At 39.1% G+C, this 23,848-nt stretch overlaps 1 protein-coding gene across 1 annotated transcript in view; it reads left to right on the top strand.

Moving 5' to 3' along the window:
* The window catches only part of LOC149651049 (uncharacterized), a 95,239-nt gene that overhangs the window by 34,297 nt on the left and 37,094 nt on the right, over positions 1-23,848 (top strand). The window lies entirely within an intron of this gene.

The following is a 23,848-nucleotide window of genomic DNA, read 5'->3' as shown; positions in this document are numbered from 1 at the left end:
ATACTCCCCGGCCGACTCGACTGAGCTTTTCATCGTTTTAGTTAAAAAGATAGGGGATTCGTCGCTTCTAAAACCTCGTTAGATAACAGACGTACCCGAAAAGTGTCATCCATTACACCATTCGAGCGTACGCGCTTTTAAAAATAGTATCATTTATAAAAACCCAGCAGCGTCAACTTATCTTCGAACTTTTACAATACGTTTCGTAAGTAACATTCAAACCTAAGCCGCGCTACGTTCCTAAGTTGGTGGTAAAAAGGCCCGTTGCGATTTCTACCCCGAAATCGTGGTCATCCTTCAAGAAGGAAATGAACGCTCGGTTGGGTCCCACGCGAGCTAGTTGGGTATGGTTCTGGGGACCCCCCTCGCTTCCATCTACAGAATTCCGTCTACGCGACCAGATCTAATCATTAATCCATAATGCGTTACGAATGAATCGTGGCTATCCGATAAGTGGCGTTGCTGTAGAGATTACGGGGTGTTATTCCCCCCTAAATCTCGCTCGCGATATAGCTATAGTCTATGCCAGATATACAGGCTCTACAACCCTATAGTGTCACAGACTATATCGAATCTGTTACACTAAAGCATTAATTCCAGCAGCAATAGTCTACAGCAACTGTGTCACAGTGATGGTTCTCTACTTCCAATGTTCTCTCAAACTAGACTCAAAGTTTGCCCTCGCAGTACCTTCTTCGTGACCAGGATTCATTGGGGGTTACGCGAACTGGAACAGTTGTTTTGATTCACCCTTAACACTATAGAGTTCTTTTTCCATATATTCTTATTCTGGGAGCGACATTGCTCCCTTCTCCGCTACGTCCACCTAGCGGTTCTCGCTGGCTCGATCTCGTCCTATACATACTTCAGTCCTGAGTCATCGCGCTAACTCCGGCGTGTATACTCTTCTAAGCGAGTTATCAGATTTTCGGTACCCCAATCCGAAATGCCCTCCCCAATATCCATCGCCAGTAGAGCGTTCAACGTCCGATTTGTAAAAGAACGGAGGAAACCAGCGGCCGGCAGTAGCGATTAGCTCAAGGAGGTGAGGAGGCGGACGCGCCGGATTCCGAATGTTGGACACACGAGTCTCGTATCGCGCGAGACACGCGTTCCTATCCAAATTCCGAAAACCCTATTGGAGCGACAGAATCAAACTCCCATTGTTCTCGGGGATATGTATAGATTTTGTCCGGTGGACGCGGCCGCCACGTGATTTATGCGAAACTAATGACTTCTGATATCCGAAATCTTTTAGTTTTAGTAGACCAGAATAACGGAATTGGAACCGCACCCTTTTCATGTACCAATTTTAATCTTCCTCCCTCTTAACTCTACGAAATCCGGAATTCTCTCAATTGTCCCCCAGCTGAAGTTGCGGATATAAACCACAACCATTTCAAGCCAACACGGTGTATCGGAGCGAAACATTCTGCGAAGGGAGGTTTAATCAAACTTTGATCAAATCTGGGAAGGTTATAAAATGATCAGTTCTCAATTCCCTTTTTCCTCGTATCGTAGGCTTTTGGGTTTCGATCGAAAGTTGTTTCCTTTGTATTTCTTTACTTCTACTCTTTCTTCCCTCAACCTTGGTTATCGAAGATTCGACGCACGGAACACCGCAACTTATTTCTAATTGAACTCGCCGCAAAAAGAAAAAAGGGGGAAAGACGTACTGTACATCGGGATAGAACGGGAATCGCATTCTTTTACGTCTTCTATCGTGCCAAAGAAAGAAGAAAAAAGAACAGTTTCCGCGGAAATGTATTTCATCCGCCTCCGGGCCCCGTAGCTAGCTAGACTTTACCAGTTAAGACTTGGGCAAAGTCTAGCTATAAAAGGGGCGGTAGCCATGCCATGCGGGGATATACCACAATCTATGTGTCTTACGAAAGGTAGAAAAGAAGAGAAGATTAAATTCTTTCTCGGACCGGTGGTCAACTAGAAGTAATACCGACGAGATCGCTACACGAAAAAAGTTCACTAGGATTGGAAATCTTTTATTTTGTCTCTCGATACTTTTAAGTAAAAATCATCCCATCTCCGCTACCCAGAAAAGTAAAGCGGTCGTGGAATAAACTGCACCATCAACTCTAACAAGATTTCTAAATCCTGGAATTTGTCTCTAATGGATATCCAACTTGAATGTAAACTCAGGCAATATCGTACAGACAATTTATCCAATTTAAATAATTACCAAGTACTGCCATTACAATAAAGAAAATGAATATTTAATGGACTTTTTCAGTTTGGCGCAGGATGCGCGCACCTAATTCACGAAACCGCGAACATTGATAGCTCGAGATAACCTTATGGTGGCTGTTACTAACGACGCGTGAGAGAGAGGGAGAGAGAGCGCTAACAATTTACTTTCAGCCACGGTAGTATCAAGCACCTGGGAAAGCCATTACATAACACGAAAAGATTGCCCGAGGGGTTCTGTAATGGTCGTCATATCTGGCAACAGCCTAAAAACGCTTCGTTATAATCATTGGGCCCGGCCGGGCTTACCCAAATTAATTGTCACTTTAATAATTCGAAAGGGGAGCTCGGTTCTTGTTGGCGGACGGGTCATTCTCTCTATCAAAACCCTATTAGACGCCAATGTGGGAAGGCTAGTGCTCGGGGGGTAATCGAAGACCATATTCTCCGGCCGCAAAATAAGGCAATGACGCGAGACGCGACATGTGCGTCGGACTTGGCCCGCCATTAGAGGTGTTCTCCATTAATCAACAATAGGGCCCCATGAACGAATAACAAATCTAGCGTTGTACCGAACGGGCGCGCCCCTACTCCAGGGCTATCCTAGGCTACCCTAGAGCAGGCGCTGGGGTTCCCTAGATCCGGAAGACGTGACGCATCCAGAACTCTCTAATGAGAGTGCGTGGTGCACTGGCTCTTCCGTTTCATAAAGGAAGAAATGGAAAATTGGGGAAGCCCTCCGATCAACTCATCTCTCTTTTATGCGTGGTTCACTTTTCCCCGTTAGAAATCATCCCGCGTGCGAATTGCGTGCCACAAATTGCTACGGAATACGGAGAAGCTCGCCTTATATTCGCCTACTCTTTTAGGAAGCACACGGACGAAGAATTATCGAAGGAGAAAGCTTTCAGAACACGCTGCTCAAATAGGGAGAGAGTCGAAAAGATCTTCCCATTTGCCTGCCAAGCTTTCAAAAGCTCTCGGCGATATGGAAACGTCGCCCCAAGTTCTTTTGATTCGCGCGGTTTTACACAGAGTCACGTTGCCACTTTGCTAGGAAATGCTAGTGGGGGTCCAAACCTAAACGAAGCGTGACCCTGTCCGAAGTAGTAGGCCTTATAACGTGACTCACACGCGTAGGTCACACACGAAAACATTCGATTGCAAGAATGTGAGGGGAAAGTAAAATCCTATTAATGTCGCTTTTATCTTCAAACCATTCAACACAAACTTCTACGCGGAATTACTATTTCATGTTGCAGTATACTGTACAAGTAATTGCATTGATTCGTTTCTTGTAAGGGTTGTAATGAAGGGATTCGTGCGCCTGAATTATTCTAACATTCGTAAGAAAGTTTCTCGTATGTTTTAAAGATTAAAAATTCTATAGTGCACTTATATAAAGTAAATTAATTAAACACCCATGTCTAGCTCCTTCGACTACAAATTAACTTCCACCATTTTTTTTCGAAAGATGAAAATCGAAACTGATATATAAACACCACAACTTTTACGCGAGCCATTGTTCCTAAATATTTTTAAGCTTTCCAGTTATTAAACCATTTCGTGCACTTTCCATATTTCATTCTTAGTATGCATCCATCATTGCATTTAAACGCTGCCTTTTATAATAGGAGTTTTGAACTCTTTCATGATTGCTAATGCGCGTATAGGCATCCCATTTTCAATAACCAAATCACTCGGAGAAACGCCAAACAATAATGGGGTAGAATCTGGATGGATTTTAAAAGCATTCGCTGATTTTCCCATCCGAGAAAAGACGCCAGAGCGGTCGGTCTTTGGCCTTTCGGGCACCCTTCCTTAGGCTTTGGAATGGTCGCTCCTGATTATAAAATTTTCGGGGGAAAACTTCCCCATCATTTTATCCATTAGGAATTTTTCTCAAAATTATACGCGTTTAAAATTAGCTGCAGTTGACAATGGTAGAACATTTTCCTAGTTGGCATCGTTCAATAAATTACAATTAGAAGACCCTAGATAGAAAATTAAGGAGAAACCAACGTTTATTCATATGCAAATGAATAAACCTTATGCACTTCATTTCATATCTATCACAATTTAGCTCTTGAGTCAATAGTCTACTTGGTTTTGGGTTTTCAGTTGACCTCGGTAAGATGGAATTCGCAGACCCCTCCTGGTCTGATCGATCCGAATTACGACCTTTTGCGAAACACAAACTGCAGATTCGAGCGATAAGCCGTGAACCCAGGAACCTTTGGCCAAAAATACTTCGTTGGTGGGGAGATACTACTCTATATCTACAACTTGGGAAACGAGTAGCTGGAATACCGCGTTCTCGGGTGATATTCCCAAAACGTTCCAGTGCCCTAATTACCTTCAAGGGCTTAAGGATGGATGTATCTTGCTTGGCAATCAGAGTTTGCTCAACTTTATACCCTCTAAAGGGGTTGTGAATTTATATGATGTTATATCTTAAATTAAAAGACTTGCAATTTTACTGTCTGTTATGTTACATTTTTCAAAACTTGGAAAACTTATGGCAGTGCAAACTGCGCAAACTTCGGTCATCCTCAACTGGAAAATATCCAATTTTGAACCAAATTTTCCAAACGATGTAGTTTGGAACCCGTATATAAAAATATATTACTAGCACGCAAGTTTCTATCCCACCATGGTTTCCCCAAGGGAACTGTAATCCTAACCGCCCTGGGGACTTTAATATTTCTTTACCGAACAGAATACAATAGAGATCCCCGATTACTATTTATCCGGCAAGTGTATGGGTCCAGAGGTCCCCTATTTTTTTCTTGCAAAAAGCCGTACAGGATTAATACAATGATGACGTAATTATTACTTTTACCCAATAAAAAAACGCACGTTCGTGCGTGACTTTAGAGGCGCGTGTCCCGTCCTAGCAAGTGAGACTGAGAGGTGAGATTGGGTCCCATTCTGACCAGCAGGAATAAAGCTGCATGAGAGCGATTTCCTAGCTTTAGGGTGTTTTTGAGAGCTTTTTTGGGCACCAAGGTGACGTACGCGAGGGGTATATAAAGCCTTCTGGGCATTACGGCATCTGTCGCTTCTTTTGGCCATTCATCATCCTCGACTCAACGATCCCAGAGATTTTTTTTCGTTTTTTGGTAGTTCTTAGCTTTGCAAAGGGGATGTGGGCTTTCAAGGGGTTTCTTATATGGCACGGACTGGCTTCTCTATTTTCCCATCAGGGTTTCAGTCTTTCACCCAAACCGAGGTTTTCTTAATCGAGATGACTTTATTGGAAAATAATGACCACCTTCTACTGGGTGTAACAATATTCTCTTCCCCACTTAATTTCGAACGTCCTCGTTCGAGAACTATACATAAAAACATAACTGAGACCAAAACAAAAAAAAAAATGCAAAACAAGGTTTTGTTACAGCAAAAACAAAAAAAGTAAAACGGCCAAAACTGGGGCCAAAAATAATAAAACAGTTAACCATCAGCGCTGGGCATAATGAAACAAAAAAAAACTCAATGTTGTCAATGAGAAAAAAATTAATATTAAGGTAGTCATATGGACATAAATAATTACTATAAATAAAAATAAAACACAAAAATTTTACAAAAATGTGACAAAGCTAGCTAAATACAGTCAGGTATACACGCTGACTATATATCCAAATAAGAGTTAACCTAATACTCCAAGGCTTAAACTACAATAGAGGTCCCTCCTCTAAAACAAAATAAATACAGTCGGTTTACACGCGGACTATATGTTCAAATCATAACCTGGTACACCAAGGTTTAAAATATACTAGAGGTCCCTCCTCTAAACAAAAAAACATGTGGGTTCCCTACCCAAAAAGTTATTCAATGGCCAATTGAAAACAAATATATCACTAAGTAACTTGGCCAACGTTAAAGAGGTGGTCACGCATAATAACGGGCTTCAAAGATTAACTTAGGATCAAAAAAATAAACTCACAGCCCGTGTTGGCACAGGCGGAAAAATTAAGGGAAATAGTGGGATGCTCGTTTAGACTAAAGCATTGCCTAATAATTAACCCTGACAAATAAATAAACGCTAAGAGATCACTAATTATACTACTCTAGAAAAAAAATTTTTACCCTAATTTTTGATTATCATATCTATGCCTGCCTACTGCGATGGGTCTGTACAGAGGTATACACGCTCCTGAGATAAAAGCTTGAGGTCAGAACAATGAAATAGTGAAGAACCATCAGGGGAAAAACTAAAAACTAAGAATTTTAACTGGAATTATATCCATTGAAAATTATATTGCTAAAGGTGAAATAACTAAACGGGATGGTCAGAGGCTAACTAAAAATTTACAAAATAATTTAACTTAGAAAAATCCATATTATGGACATCTATAAAAGATTTAGCAAACACCAAGAAAAACAAATTTTAGGAACCGCATGGTAAAACCCTTCCTCGCACCGACCAGCGGGCGAGTTGAGTTCAACGGCTTAGGGTGACAATGCGTCCACCATCACACTATAAAACCTAACTCCGGGTGGTACTGAACTTGGAAAAATATTTGTGTGGAAAATTTTGAAACTTATTGAGCAGCTAGCTAGGCCTAACCCTTTTCTCTGGCGGTACTGGTGACTAATTGATTCATGCCCCTTTCTATAAAAAATAGCCCTTTCCACGACCAAAAAAAATTTTAGGGTATACTAATCTCATCGAGCACAATACTTTAACTGGGGAGAGCGTGACCAACACTAAAAACGTTATTTCAAAAATAAATCTTAACTTTAAATAACATAAAGAAAAATTAACACAATATTTAAGTGAACATTAACTAAAAACATTTTCACTAACGTAATTAACAAATTAAGGAATTTAAATTTAAAAACAGAAATAATTTCTGCCGTACTAGAACCCATTTTACAATACATTTAGGCATATTTACCTCAAAAACTAGGGATCATAAAAATTACAACTAAATAACTTATGGCCATATTGCAACCAATATATTAACAAAAAAAAACGTCCATTTTTAACTAAAGGACTTAAACAAAGAAAATTACTAATCATGGGCACATAGACTGAAACAGTTTATATAATGCGAGTGGTTCTAGGGAATCGAATCCCGGACGGAGATCCCCAAAATGAGACAGTTTTTAGAAATAATTGTAAGAAGTAATTGATCATAGATAACTTAAATAAGTATGAACTTAAGATATTGAAACTTTATTAAAGAGGTTCGTTTTAACGTCTAGGGGAAATATTTGATAATAATAATAATAAAATAAAGCTTACTGCTTTTAAAACATATTAAACTGTCGTCATTGAAATAGACATAAAAATAAAGGTTTTAATGATTTAAATATAAAGGGAATATCGTAACCCTGGCTGGGTTTAATTTAAATAAAAATAGTTTGAGTTTATATTTACGAATTTGTTGAAACCCGCACAAAAGCGTCCGGCGCGAAAAGTAGATCGTCCATTTACCGGCGCGTTGATTAAGTTTAAGTCCGGAGACTTCACGATAAAAACCGCGGCGTGGCCCCGAAGGGTCCACGCCCGAGGGCGTCGAGCCCGAGGGCTGCAGCGACAGAATCTCTGACCAAGCAGGACCAAGGTGAAAGTCAGAGAGAGCTAAACAAAGGTCGGGGACCCTTTTTATATTGCGAGCGCGTTAATCTTTTCGCGCACAAACACGTGGACCACTCGAGGGTCCATCTTCACGATGTTTTCGTTGTTCGGGTTTTTCGTCGACGTCATCATTGACGTCATGGGTAGAATTTTTAAAACCACCAGGTAGGTTAGAAAAATAAAGGGAGAGTGCCAGTTTAAGGGACAGTCCATAAAATATTGTTACATGGGCCCAAGAATGACGCTGAAAGAGCTCTTATAAAATGAACTTTCTCGATTCCTGGGTTTTCCGTGACTTTTCGTATATCGGTAGAATGACTTTGCCGGTCGTGCAGCCTTCGTCTAAGGGTTAATTAAGTGGACCACCGGTCTCTACAGAGCCCTCCGGAAGACTAATTTTCCCGAATTGTCAAGCGAGGATAATGCAACTATCGAGGAACCCTAAAACGTTTTATCGATTAAGTATATACTTATAACGGATAAAATGGGATATTGTCTTACTTAAGGCTAAAAGACTTCAGTCGTGACGTTAAGTATAGAAATCTGGATGACTGCCTGACTTTAAGTGCCTCAAATGATCTACCGATACTTTCTTCCGGGCCTTTGCCATGTACTAACGGATAATACTAAGGTCATGTCATATATAGGAGTACCATTCGGATAACATCGCTCATAGCAATTTACCAATTGTCCATTTGAACTGCTAAACTTATAGATGCAAAATGAAAAGTACCTGCTTATATATATAAATAATAGATAATATTACGTAACAAAATTCCATAAACCCAGAAGTAAAAATAAAATACTTAGATAATCCGACTACGGATTACGGAAAAAAGCGAAAGGCAAAAAACACTGATCAATAATTGAATAAGAGAAGTTATTCTTCTTTCCATTTCCCTCAAGAGTTATCTCTTAAAGGGAGGGTGAAGAGGATAGTATTGTAATTTTTTAATAGATTCTTCTTTTAATTATGAGAAAAGTATACTTTGTGAAACATTATGCGTCGGGTGTACAACATCTTGGTTTTAAATCATGTCGCAATATTTCTTTGTTCCTATATTAACACACTTCAATTTTTAATTCACTTCCCCTTTAAGAAGTCTGTTTCTATACCCAGTTGGTAGATGAAGAAAAGCAGAAGCTCCTTCCCGCGTGTATGGTAAAGCTACAGCGTTGCCTAGACTGAAGTTACTTAGGTTAGAAACGAGTAAAGTGCTTTCCTTTTCACCGGTATACCATCAGTCTACCTTTCCCACTCTTTTCTACATGGCTAGCTCATTGTCTCTCAACCGAAACCAAACTTTTCAATTATTAAAGGCAGAAGCTCTCCCGATCCCTTTTGCTTAACTCGAGGGAGACGTTCTACCAGGTAAAACGATCGATTCAGCTAGTGTAATAGGGCTATACCCTACTCACTCAGTCAGGATACTAGGGAAATCCCTACAACCCACTCTTTTAAAAGTCGGGATTCAGTGGTACAACGTATCAGATTTCAACCTGGTTTCAGCTTCAGCTAGGATGAAATACACTATAAGCACCAAGGATACATATTTCATTTTTCAGTAACAGACTAGCGGCCAACGTATCAGTATTTAAATTGGTTTCAAATTTACCCAGGAGGAAATACACTAAGCACCCAGGATACATATTTGTATTTTCAGCAGGAGATGAAACTGGAATTTTTGCAATAATAATTGGCTAAACATGAAAATTAATTTTGCCTTGACATGATTATCAATTATAGCATATTGAGCTTCAAACGACCAACCCATAACATTTCACTACACATCCTCGACGCGTAGTTTTGCATTTTCCATGATTCCATGAATAATATGGTTTGAACCATGAGAAAATATGCTGACGTAAAGAATAAAATCAATACCACTGAGACAAAGATAAAGTTGGATTTAAATCAGAGCATAAGGTATTCCTTGGGTATTTGGGAATATCTTAGCTTCGGAGTTTCCGTAGCTAGTGCTGGATCGATGAGAGAAGAATATTAATTGCAGAATGTGTCAGGCTTAGCTCATTCCTGTCGATAAGCAACGAGTTTATTCGTAGTTTCGGATGTAGCACTCCAGAGAGTACGGAACGCGACCATACTTCTTCATTTGAAGCTTCTCTAATGGAATAACACGCGGCGGACCCATCTTCTACTACAATAACACCGCTATAGTATACCATTCCTGCAGACCCAAATCCCAAGACACTCCGAAGATGCACTCTCTTTTTTGGCGGTCTTGTGGAAGAAAGAAAGAACCAAGAAGAAGAAAAAAAGGCCCAAGTTTTGTAGAAGGTCTTAGTTCTGTTTTATCATGGATTTTATTTCGTTGTCTAATAGATTCTTAGCTATATATTGTAGTTGCCATATATTTAAACTCAGAGAAGAAATCAATTTTCCTTCTTTTTCAACAGCTGGGAATACAAAATTTACGTTTCTTAACATAGGCAGTTTCTTCGAGTTAAAGAAGTTATGTTCGCATTAAACTCTTGACAGTCATTTCAAATCGAATAGGATGCGACTGAAGCTGCTACATTATTAATGCGAACCGAACTAAATACGTATACACTGAGTGCTTGATAAACTTTGAGATAACTTTGCAGTTAATATCCGTTGAGACTCTATACTCTATACCAAGTTTAGTATACACAGGGTGCCTCTAATAAGTGTAGAAATCATTGTCCTTCAGTTTCTTAATTATATTTAAGGGGTCATCCGTAAAATATTCCAATTTAATTACAAAACAGTGACCCGGACGTAAAAATGTCACAGAAGTTACATTTTCGACTTAAAATCGCCCAAAGATAAACGCAGACTTACCAGAAACACCCTGTATATATGTGTGTGAGATTAGTAAATGGTTTTGAGTTGCATCTCGTAGAAAAACCTTAGTTAGCAAAAAAAAAAAAAGGTATTAAAAGTATTTAAATTTAATTTGAATGAACTTTGACCTTTAAAGAAAAATAAAATACTCCACCGTAATATCAAATTCCAGGCAATATTTATGAACCAATTTCCCCGAAATAAAATCGATATTTAAAAAGAATGAGAAAATTTCCTTAGAAAAAAATGTTTCACGAGTGACCGCATACGCTTCCATGGTGGGGTTTTCCACCCTTGGGTTTGACTAGCTTTAGAGGTCGAAGAAAAGGAACTACAGGGTCTCGCTTCCTTCATCCACAGACAAATGACATCTTGAATTCAGACAGAGAACAGGTTACGACGCTATTAAACTTCTCTGTTACATTACAACTCGAGCATGGAAAAACTGAGAATCGAAAAAGCTAAAGCCCGGCGCATTTCACTTGGTCCAAGGCCCAACGTTATTTGATTTGTCGTCGCCAGTTCTAGAGCTTTTCCTCCAAATCTAGCTTCTTTCGACCAGAAAATAAAACTCGCTTTCAAGGGAGGCGGGGAAGAGAGAGAAAAAATGGAGTATGAAAAAATTTCCTCGACGAAAGTTGGAAAATATTTTTTCTCTCACTGTTTTAGGGGTCTACCGAGTTTCTGAGACGAAAAAAGGGGCAAAAATCATATTTCCATTTCAAGTAGAATGCTTGAATACCCTTTCTTACCCTCTTTTCTTTTACTCGGCAATGGATTCGCTTAAAAGAACAAAAATGGAAGACGAAGGAACAGCGAGCGAGTGCTTCAGCATAAATTACGGTCTATCAAAAACTATAGCTCTGAAATTCAGAATCCGTGAGGACCTACGCGTTTCATTTTTACTATTTTAGTCTGTACCTTAAACGAAAAGTGTTTTCTATTACGACTGAGGTTTAAAGGAGTTGATTTTAATCAGTGCAACTGTCCTTGCTTTTTCCATGTACACACTAAGAAAACATCTCAAACGATCTATCAACACTTTAAAGGTCAAAGCATCAGTAAAATCGACGAAAGGTCAAAACTTCTAAAAATACCGACATGTTGAAAGGAGGCCCATAGAATTTGTGTGGGAACTTCGAAGCTATCTTCCCAAAAGATGGTAACAAAAAAATGTGTCCTTCAATTTAAACCGTAAAATAGAGTCTTGAGGGCAGAATAACTTTTGAGGTTATCTCTTGTAGATCTTTAAAGGAAGGAAACAGCTTGGGCCTTAGCGTCTTGAAAGGTCAAACTCAGTGACCCTATTGGTAGGTTCATCCCCACCGAAACCCTGCTCTTAACAATTAGTTAACGCAATGGCGGAGATAGAACCCTAGCAAGCACGTGTTGCCGTCTCATAATAACCTAAAAATGAATGTTACAATGTGTTTTTCAGAAGCGAATTCCGTGAGATTTTGAAACTACCACGAAAAAAAAAACCCAGAATGTTGTTTGAACAACGGAAGACCGTGAAATCTTTCTTCTATTATATAAACGCAGAGCACAGAAAATTTTTTTCTTGGTAGCTACCCTCTCGATTGGATACGCTATACACTGAGTCTTGATTTATGATTGGCCGAAAAGAAAACATGGAAAGGGATCTTCAAATTTATGGTTTTATTACGAGCCTGTTTGGGAAGATACTTTTCGTATATACTACTGTTAGTTTCGGAAAACGGAAGAAGAGGATGGGTAAAAAACGCCGTGAAGAAATAAGTTTAAGACTAACGTTCCTTTAAAGAAAATAACATAATTAAAAATAAATGTTTCTTCTTATTTTTTCTTGTAGGTTTTTTTTTAGTTTTATGGAGCAATAAATTTCTCTTTTTACTTTTTAATGAGAGTACTGGCATCGTTAAAACAGTTTCTTCGAAGTGATCAAGTGTGTCATGTTAGCTGTAAAAATATCCCAGCTTAATGCAATTGTTAAATACATAGCCGAAGCCTATCTAAATATTTCGATAGCATTTTCAACCAAATTTTTCCTACTTCAATATTTAGATATGTTGTTGCATTTGGAACAGTAGCGCTATTTCGGATAACAGAAATTCGAGAGAAGACTTCATTTATAACTGTCCATATCATATAGTTCCAAACTAAGAAGTTTTGGTATAGATTTTTAGGGAGCAATTTATCAAAACTTCATGATTGGGCCCCTGATTTTAAGCAAAGGAGTTATAACGAAACATACAAGCAAGCGAGCAAAGAACGAGGGTTGAATATTAAAAGTCAAGATAAGTCGTTGTATGTAATAATCTTACAAACGAATCGACGAAGCGTGGCAAGGAGGTCTCGACCTTTGTACATGTTGCGCAAAAACGAACCGCCCTAGCTATAAAAGTCCCAAAATAAACAATTTTTCAAAACGAGCTAGGATCTTACTAATTTTATCGCGACTTAGCTCACCCCCCAAAAAGTCTGCCCAAAGCTGGGTGATGAATGGAGCCGCTTCGTCCGATAACCAAGGGAGATAAAGCTTCGGTCCCGACCCCTTACGTAAGCCAGCCGTGAAAATAGCGAGGGAGGGCATTTCGACAGTACAATTCCCAAATTACGGGACCTATTAATGATTTAAAAAAGAAAAGAAAAGAGAAACGAACAGAGAAAAAGAAGAAGAAAGAGAATCGTGTCTTCGAGATTGTAATTACGTTAACCAATTTCTTGCACAGAGCGATAATTTTTTTTCCTTTTTCCATTCCCCCCATTCCCTTTGAAGGGACCTTGTTCCGTAAGAGGTATCGCATTCGGCCAAGATTTGGCCTTCCCAAAGATCTTTGGACTCTTATCTAATTGAACAAAGGGTTGCATGCGCCCTAACCCGGATGATCAGATTAGTTACCAAGCTTCTTTACTGCTACTATAAAAAGTCTTTGAAATAAAGCTACCTCTAAAATAATTGATGTAAAATGCACGAATGGTTCGCGAGTCTTTTAGGAATATTTTTGAAAAGAATATTAATTCCAACGGATATCCTTGCATGCGGTAGTTCTAAAACTTTTGAATCTACGCGCGGAAAGGGTTGAATTAGCTTAGCCCAGCTTGTTATTTTCCCAAGTTTTCTTTGCGTGGTCTACACAGTCCTTTATCCCTTCTCGCGTGTCCTCTCATTTGTTTTCTCTTCTTTCGAAGTTCTCCGAAAAAGAAAAAAGTAAATAGGGTAATGGTTCGGGTCGCTCGCTCGCTATTCCTTTTCACTGCATCCTTCTGTATCGTCGTGCTATCTCCTGATGAAGAAAATCAGTATAGCTTAGAGAAAAAGTCGAGATTTCACTATCCACGAAAAGATCTCAGAGGAGTCGTATTCCGACTAATTTAAAACTACAGATGCGAATCATTTATTCGAAATACGCACGCTCTTCACTGTACGAGAAATAAACTGATCTGGTTTAAGAGAAAACAAGTGCCGAGAGAATTACCTCAAGAGATTTAACCTTTAAAATGCAAAGAATTCCTAGTGGGGTTTGTTTTATATACCAAAAGAAGATCAAGCTGATTTAAAGACTAAAGTGCAATATATTTTGAATCTAAGGAGTGCTGGGGTTAGTTATTAAGACTTCGATGAATTAAGCATAGAACTAAACAATGAGATGGTCATACAATTGACCTATTCGACGTTAAAAATGGGTAGAGAACCCTCAGTATCGTGACATCCAAGAGGGTTGATACATTGCCATTTGTTCGCACTTTCATGATACAAAGAGACTACAGCGCAGGCGCCAAAATGCGAGGTGGAAGGCCGTGTCTTTCCTTCTAGGTTACATCAAAATGGTCTGTAGTCCACTACAGGCTTTATAAAAATTCTTTATGGAGCATTAGAAGATCTACTTATATTCTGAATGTAAAATTTCTTCAACTCAAATCTTTCAAGTATGGGGAAACAAACTCAAATAACTGAGCAGAAGGCAAAAAAAAATGAAAACCTTAAGGCCCCGAAATGCAAATAAGGCATAAGAGAGCCCGGCGGAACCATCGAGACAATCCCATTACGAAAACGACGGGAGCGTTGCCTGTTGTTGTTATTCGAAAAACGTCCCATCCGGAAAGTAAAACTAAAAATAGACGATTCGAACGGAACCTTCTGCGAGACAAAGGTATTTTTCTTTCGAAAACCCCCACTAAGTTACTGAAACAAAATTTGGGTTCTACCCCGTGCAAGCACTCTCTTCCAGTGTTCCTTAACAGCAATGGTGCAGCACTCTGAGAGCTCGCTCGGGATCTTGATTTTTCTTGTTCCTTAACCTTCCTTAGCCGGGCGTATATTAAGGTTGCCGCTGCTAGTGGAATAGCGGTGGAAGGAGCGAGGAAGGAAGAGGCTCGTCCCGACTAAGGAAATGTTATCGGGGAGCTGGGATTTAATTAGAACCAGGGCGACCTTCGCCTTAGCATCCGTAGCATCCGAGAAGAGCCTAGAAATCGATTCGAAGACTACCCCAACAGTGCCAGGACGAACCAGTGATTGACGCACCCTCGCAAGCTACAGCTCCTCGCGCTATAAGTCTTCTCTCCTTTATTTTTCACCAGATTTTCATCCTACCTCCTTTGTTCCGCTTGGAAGAAAAACCTTTACTTCCGTAAACGTGTTTTATTTTTACACGAATTCAGCTTCTTTTACTATTTCCTCGTTTGCAATTCTTATTGGGTTGAGAAACGGTTAAAACTGGTGAGCGGGGTACAGGAGGGAGTCTGAAAAACCGGCAAATCCAGCAAAGAAGCTGCGGCAGCTAGCCTAGCTTTTTTTTCGAAGCAAGCAGTTTTACCACTATATAGCGTGCGCTTGAATTCGTTAAGTTGCCTTAATGACGGACTTAATATTTGTTTAGCCCCGAGCTAGCGGCGCCGAGTAAAACTTTTACTTCTTTTAAGACTGGACAAGACTAGAAATTCGGAGAAAATAAGGAATATACTAAGAAAAGGGACCCAAAAGATGTCAAATGCCGTCCGAGTATAAAGCCACTTGTATCTTCACTTATACAGTCAGCTTACTGTCTGCTTTCCTCGTCCCACGAAGGACGTTCAGCGAAGTTATAGTTGGGTTTAGCTTAAATGGCTTGTTAGGAACTTTGAATTAGGGTGAAAGATAGAGAAGATTTAGGTTGAGATGATCCATACGCCTGGAGGAGGTTTTAATAACGAGCGGCTAAGTCCGCTAGATTTGCGTTGGAGACAGCGATTTAAACACGATGGTATAACATCTGCCACTCGCTGCACGTTTAAGAGTAAGGAAGCGGGAACTATGAAAAAAGGAAAAACCTATACTACATCCCGCAATTTAGAAGCATTGATAAATAAGGCGGATAAGGGCCAAGTAAGGATAAACGGAGAAATACAAAACCATCCTTTAACAACCCACAACTTTATTATCACACTCGTCTTAGACAAAATTTCCTAGCGTATAGATAGAGGCGAGAAAATTAATTAAAATCTTTACGCGCCTAAGACATTCGACGCGAAATGAGACTAATTACGCGGAAATTGTTCCGTAAGATGATAAAAAAAAATTTCTTTAAAAGATAAAAAACCAGATATAGGCCTAACACGAAAGATATGTATCGCAGAACATGTAACAGGTTAAGTTGGTTTACGGTTTAAATGATGGGTATGTATTATCATACGATCAACGACAATGTAAAGAGAAATCAATGGAGGTTTAAAAATAATTCATCTATTGTTAGTGCTCTGCATAGTTCACCATTTTTCACAAAAGATCGCGCGCCTAGTGATGGTGGTGGTATCTCGAGCAAGGCTTTTTCATCTTTTCGCGCCAAAGCCGTGTATACGAGACGCTTCCTACTATACATGATAGGGAGAAGTAGGCTTTTCGTATCGTTGCATTAACCAACCTGCAAATGAATGAGCATGCAGAAGGGGAGCGAATTTGAATTGAGAATCAATGAAGTGACAATGACGAGAGTGAAGGGAGTTGCACGGAGAGAATCACGTACGCGTTAGGCCTAGGCCGAGCAACCAACGTCTTTTGTCGATTTTCCAATCAAAAACTCTACGGCGCAAATTCCTTAGAGAGAAAGAGAGAAGGGAGCTAGTGTTCTCTCTCTATTATAAAAGGGGAGCTCTAACACGTGACTTCGACTATAGTTTTTCAAAATTATATTACAGCATGCGAAGAGAAAGAATCATTGAATCCTTTTTTCCTCTCTCTCTCTCGTTTTTGTTCTTTAGATAGAGAAAATTTATGAGGCGAATCTGCAAAGGATTAGAGTATGCCCGATTGCGCAACGAGGGTGTTGAAATTCTACTGTAAGTCCCCAGTCTTAACTTGCACAGAGAAAAATAACTGAACAATCCAATTATTCGCTTGTTTAAGCGATGATAGATTCCATTTTCTCCGAATTCCCTTCAAAGGGAGCTTTGAGAGTATACCTATATGTATACCTTGCCTGATTAATTCGTGAACACAAGCTAATACAAATGTTATATACGAATAGAGAACAATCTTTCTAGAGGCATCGGTTTAAATTTGTATAAATTCAATTGTCTCTTGTATAAAGTAAAGGTTGTTATTTGTTTATTTTGATTGTCTGTTTGCGACCTAGTTAGATTGAAATTTACGCTTAGAACTGTTGTAATATTTAATTTGATACTAATTAAGTCTGTTGTTTCTGATAACATTAATTAAGTTAATATACTATATACATCTGTCCCACTTAAGTATAAACGGACAATGAAGAAATAACTATATTTATGTTCAACGTCGACATTGTTTAGTTAACATTGACGCAACGTTCTAATTACATAACATTAAGCCGAGGAATTATCTACAGATATCTAATATTGCGACAAAGGCATAGTGCTACTAATCCATAATGTCTCGTAAAAAGAATTGCCAATAAAGAAAACCAGAAATATCTAACGTGGCTTATTTTCTGGTACCGTCATCGTTTGTGCAAACGTAGGAACAATTCCCAGCAGCCTGCACCCAAGGAGTAAAACTAAATTTATAAGATAAAAGAAAATCGTCTAGGTCTTCCCAACCCAATTCATTGGGAATTGCTCACGGATTTAGTCCATAGTACGCATTTTCTAGATATTCACACACACACACCGAGAGAGAGAGAGACACCCTCTGGCAAGTAGAGATCTCGTTTCTCCATAGCGATGTCCCATGCAAGCGTAGCTCTTTCTAGGCCATATAGCTTTCATTATGCCAAATATCTCCGCTCGTGAGATCCTATTATAGAGGGATTGGCTGCTTCTCTATTTTACCGGAGGCTTTACGTTTCCTCTCTCTCTCTCCTTCTCTACTTTTATATTAACTTTCTCGCCTTGTTACGTCTACAGGAGCCCTGGCTAAACTTTACTAGAGCTAAGGTGTATGCCAGGGAGAGCTGTTGACTTTCCCACTCCCGTAATCCGAGCGAAACTGCAGGGGGAAGTTCCACATACAAATATAAACCTCCCCAACTTGTGTTAAAAGTAAAAATTGTACCAAAAATAAATTTAAGGGGGCTAGCTTAATATTAAAAAGGATGTATACATACGCCTAGGATTGTATTAAGGTTTTGTTATACAACTTGCAACGCGATGTTTAACTTTAAAACAATGTTTTAGAACCAAACTTAGTCCGAGTAATAATACCTATTATCAGGATATCGAAAATGGCGTATATTTTAAACCAGACTGTATTGTAAGTTTTAAGACTTATGGAGCCTTTGGGACTAGACTTATATATACCTAAAACATGTACTGAAAATGCAAGGTATAAATAGAATTTTAATAAGGCAATGCATAAAAGCGTCTATCTTTTTTATCTTCAAACTTACTCGGCTTCCATTGTACGAAATCTAGATTTTAAATTCACGAAAGGTTTCGCGTAAAATTGCTTTTGATATTAATTTCAAAAGTTTCCCTGAAGACTTTTTTTATTTTTTTTTTTTACTCGAGAAGTAAAAAAAAATAATTAAACTGCGAATAAAATTAAGCGTTTTAGTGAAAAGAGGCTGTGCATGCAATGCATGCCTGGCGGGAGGCCTAGGTCGCGTTAACATTTCGCAGGAATTTCAGGGGCCGTAAAATCCAAGCAGCCCTGTATCTAAATTACGTTTTATTATTTAAAACAAAGGAGGGAACCAAGTTAGTTTGAGAAACCGGAGCGGGAAAACGATCTCCACGTACCTACGTCCTTTACAAGTTAAATTTAGAAGATTGGAATAGCCGACCTTTTTCCGCCAGCTGAAATATTTACTAGAATGGAATGGAGACGCGAACCGAACAACGGGCCCTGGGATATAAATCAGAGACGTAAAACGAGGCAGTTGAGAATACGTCTTCAACGCAATCATGACCTTTTCATGCCAGATATTCTGAACTACAAAAAATACATTAATGTAAACGAATATGTTCAATAAAACGAATCAACCAATGTTTAGACGACACTTCGTTTTGGAGAGCCAAATAGGCAAGATATTGAAAAATTGAAAATAGACAATTTAAACCAACACACTGGGGCGAGGCCAGCATTGGGGTATTCTCCCTCGCGCCAAGAAGCAACGCCAGATGGAGCCAAAATCACTGCACGCCGTGAGGCTAGCCATTTCGAGTTGCCTCTAGCGGTGCTTCTTGGAGAGAGGGAGAATACCTTAATGGCGGCCTCACCCCGTGTTACTTTACATTATACGGACTGGTTTGACAGTTACAACAGTTTGACTCCAAGCTTCTCCCGCGTGTTCTTTAGGGTTTCTCGTATTTTTTTCCCCTTCTCGATTTTTGTACCGAAATGGAGTTGTATTTATAGAAGATCCCTGACTACAATCCGCACGTCGGGCGCGTGTACTAAGACGTATCGGATTCGTCGGGTTGCGTCGAGTTAAAGCCTAGGGAAAGAAGTCAGAAGTGGCGCACATACAAGGGTGAGAAGCTGCAGGGACACATCAAACGCTAGTAGCGCTTGCGCGACGTTTCGTTCTCGACGCGATACATTGTCACCCGGGGAAAATATTTAAGCGAGGAAGTAGCTTTCACCGTCAGATACCGCTTGATCTGACAAAGCCCGTTTCCTCGGAGTCGCTAGACTCAGGTCCAACTGGAAGCGATGTTTAAGTTGCCGGAAGCTTCGATACTCGCTAAAACCCAACGCGACCCTTTATCGGCGCTTATAATCCCAGAATGGGTTTTATATTGCCCGTTTTGTACGATTTCCTACCCCAGCGTGGATCTAGTTCTTTTTTTTTCTTTGCTCTGGTCGTAGCGCGTGGAAAGTCATCTCGACCTTTTAGCGGGCAAAGACATCTCCCACCCTCTTTTTCTCTATGAAATATGGGGCGCCTCCTAGCACAATGACAACTTTATCCTCCCCGTCTTTCTACAGTGCGAGCTGCTCCATTTGCCCGTAAAGCGCCGAGCGCTTAAATATCTTCGGAGCTGGATATAAGTCGTACAAGGAGCGCGAGCGGGACCGCGAGTAATTGCTCGTATTTTCAGATTAATTTGTTTTCTCTTACCAAAGAAACTATAGTCGTCCATCCCATCCCCCTTTTTTACCCCGGTCGACTGACGAATTGGTCTCCAGATGGAGAAACCTTTGGATCATCCCAACACCAACGAGGCACTTGGGGGTTTTCTTCAAATTCCCGCATCATCTAATTTTTACGGGTGACGTCACGCGCGTCTTAAATGTTTTAGCTAATACTAATAGAACTAAATCCTAGAAGGAAACACTGTTGAATACCATGGGGAAATATTCCAAGGTCCAACCGGAACCTATAACCGCGCACGATACCAAAGTCCGCAACACTAGGATTTGAGTAAAGTTTCTGAAACATCTAGCAATTATCCCTAATGTTTTTATGCCACGATATAACAACCCTTAAGTACTCTGGTTCTATAGCCATCCCAAAAATTGCTATTCCATTTTGATAACATAAACCCAACAGATCCGTCCATAGAAAAACCTTTACTATTGTTGCACGTCCATTTGTAGTCAGTCCATTCTTTTGCACTTTGGTAATTTTTTTTGTCTGATCTTCCATCATGACATATAAGAGATAACCGTGGCCCTTACTGAGTCTGCAGAGTTGCAAAGAAAAAATGAACTAACGGGCATGACTATTTGATGAGGCTGTCTCATACTCGGTTCTCATTTTTTCCGTACAGTTAGAAGATTTGAAGCGGCACAGGAAACACTGCAGCATCAGCAGCAGTTCCGAGTATGCGCTCTAGCTAGTGGTTACACTTTTTTTTTGTTCCGGAGTGATTCAATTTGCAATATAAGAACAATATGCTTCCTCCATCCAATTTTTTTTGCTTCTTATATCGGTGGGTTAAAACTCTTCTTTGGTTTAGTGAATCCTTCGAGAATTCAGTCTTACTTCGCAGCGAGTCCGACTTGAGATTCTCGGGATTTTTTGATAGGGAATAAAAATATTTTAGCTTTGCTGTCAAGATAATCCGAAGATGGTTGGGTTCTCTTTTAGAAAGAGGAGAATGGAAAAATCCCTTTAAACGAAAATGGTTGGAAAATGGGGGTTTTTAAAGTATATTTCTTATAAACATTGAATGGGGTGTATATACATATATATTTCATAAGTTTATAAGACATGTTCCATAAGTATGACGCTACATAAACTTCGTAATGCTAGAGAGTTACAGCTCGAGCTAGTTCGAGAACGACAAGCAAGAATTGAAGACTACACTCGGTTAATTTTGCAGTCCATCTTCCTATTTAGTCTGCATTACTAAGGCGTAGCTTTACGAGAATCTGTGACCTACGTCACTTCATGACAAACTTATTGAAGATTTCTTATGAGCTTATGATATGTTATATAAGTATTGGTAGAATTTTCTGCGCTTTTCTTTTGGCTAGAATCTAACCAAGGGAGCTTAACGCGATACAGTTTATACTTTGATTCCCAAGAGGAAACGATGCACGGTGCGGAAAAAATTGTTTCACAGATATGACTTTCCCCCAAGATTCTCTGTACGTACGAAGAAGCAACATTGCTTTTTCTCTCAAGGTGAAGTAGCTTTGATTGATGAAGTACAGAGATTGTTTTTTCATTACCGATGCATTTCCAATTCGTAATTATTTTCTTAGATTGTAATTGCATAAATACAAATTGTTTTTGGTTAAGTATTTATTACATTAATTAAATTGTAACTAATAAGCTATATCTATTCCTCAGTCGAAAACATCTACACAACCTGAACTGATATTTTCTTTATTTGTAGATGAATTAAGAAAAATGTATTCTACCTCCGTACAATATTACACACGTCATTCGATACGTTAGTAAAATTAATTTATTCAATCCTTACACCTGCATCGGTTCTTTCATTCATGTCCCAATAAAAATCGAGGAAACAAATCTAAACCCACGCGTAATTTCGAACAAAAGGAGCATTCATAACGGCGATAAAAAGTAATTTATGCCAGGAATAATTTGTCTAGCTATCAAACAAATAATAAAAAGTAACTTTTTTTTCCTTTTCCCCCTATAACACCTTTTTTCCGATGACAGGTAAAGAGAATTATTCTTCTCGGTTTTAGCGTTAACCTTGGACAAACGTGTCGGCAAAGGCGATAAAATAGAAACTCGCCTGAAAAGCTAATAAATTATAACCTCTTTTGACCGAGCAAGAGAGGTATAAGCGCTAAAAACAATAAGCTGAGAAAATATAGATTAAAACGCACCAGGGTCTACCTGTATAATCTTGAAGAGAACGCGGGAAAGGGGATTTATACACCGTGGCGTCGTAAAAAAAAATTTCGCCAGAAACCGAAGTATATGAAAACGGATCCTAAGTTAACACGCTAGAGACCCCTACCTGCTAAATATCCGTAAAAGTAAAAAATATTATACTTTGGTTAGTTATTCCGAAAAGCGTATAGAAGGGAAATATCCAGTTCTCTACTATTCGTCATAGCTTTAATTATCGATCAAATAAAGCATACTGGCGCCAGTAACTTTCTTCATTGACTTACTACACGTGAAACTATAAGTTCATAAGATATTTTTCATAAGTTTATCTCTGGTTAAAAACCGGAGCTTGTCATGAAGTGACGTAGGTCATAGATTCTCGTAAAGCGACGCCTGGTGAGGCGCTGTCAAAGGATTAGTATAGACTAAATAGGAAGATGGACTGCAAAATTAAAAGAGTGTAGTCAGTTCTCGACCACGTCGTTCTAAAACTAGCTCTTAGTAAGTCTCTAGCATTACGAAGTATGTATTGTCATATATACATATCTTGTAAACTTATGGTGAAACTAAAACTTTTATATGACTATGGTTTAAATATTGCGTGTTATTCAACTAAATCTAGCAAACGTTGAATATACCAAAAGGGAGTTGATATTGAACATTCCATTACGAATAACGGTGGTTATTATCATAATTCCAAACACAAATGGCCTATTGATTATCTCGTATGGCGTTGCTAGCGGGGTTGCGGTTAGTAAGTTAACAACATTAGCGAGTATTATAATCTTAGTCGAGATATTGGTCCGACTTAATCATTTATTGACAACACAACTATAACCTCGTGAAGTCCTCGCAAAAGTACCAACGGAAACAGCTAGGTCTAAATGTTATCAGACATTTAATCAAACCGCGCATTAAAATATTCCTAATCTGATCGAATTTCTTGCGGCTGACCGCCAAGCTTCCGTTTCGTTAACCTTAATGCCTTCCCTTTAATTCTTCTTTCCTAATTTAGCACTACACTGGAAACCCTTAAAACTAGAATGACTATGACGTATGATCCCTTAATTTGGAATTGCCTAGCGTGTTTCGGTGTATACTCGGTACAAGAACCCTTGACGCGTAGACACGCGATTTAATCATTAGCGGTATTAACACATACACCCAAGAAAAAGGGTGAAAACCTTTTCGTCAAAACAAAAAAACTATGGAATACTTCAAGCAAACGCCATTGAAATATATAAAAAACAACCCTTAATAATTATAGAAATTTTTGTATGAAATTTGATATCCTTTATATATAGAAAAGTACCTCCTCTTGTAAGAGAAAAACATAATTTTAAGTAGAAAAAATCTGGTGAGATGCATTACTCGTCTCAGATTTCGTTAGTTAATTAAATTTTGAACGAGAATGCATGCTTTTCAACGGACCCTCCCTTAAAATTAATTTAGTTTCGGACACTTAACGAGATATTTCGGTATACAGTATAATACTCTTTAAAATATCGTACGTACACCACAGGGAGCACTTGCGTTAAG

The sequence above is a fragment of the Phalangium opilio genome, unplaced genomic scaffold (genome assembly GCF_054372755.1).
Source record: "Phalangium opilio isolate 3A_F unplaced genomic scaffold, DU_Popi_V2 ptg000082l_1, whole genome shotgun sequence".
Taxonomy (NCBI): domain Eukaryota; kingdom Metazoa; phylum Arthropoda; class Arachnida; order Opiliones; family Phalangiidae; genus Phalangium; species Phalangium opilio.
Note: the sequence above shows the minus strand (reverse complement) of the source record. Positions and strands in the feature narration are given on the sequence as shown.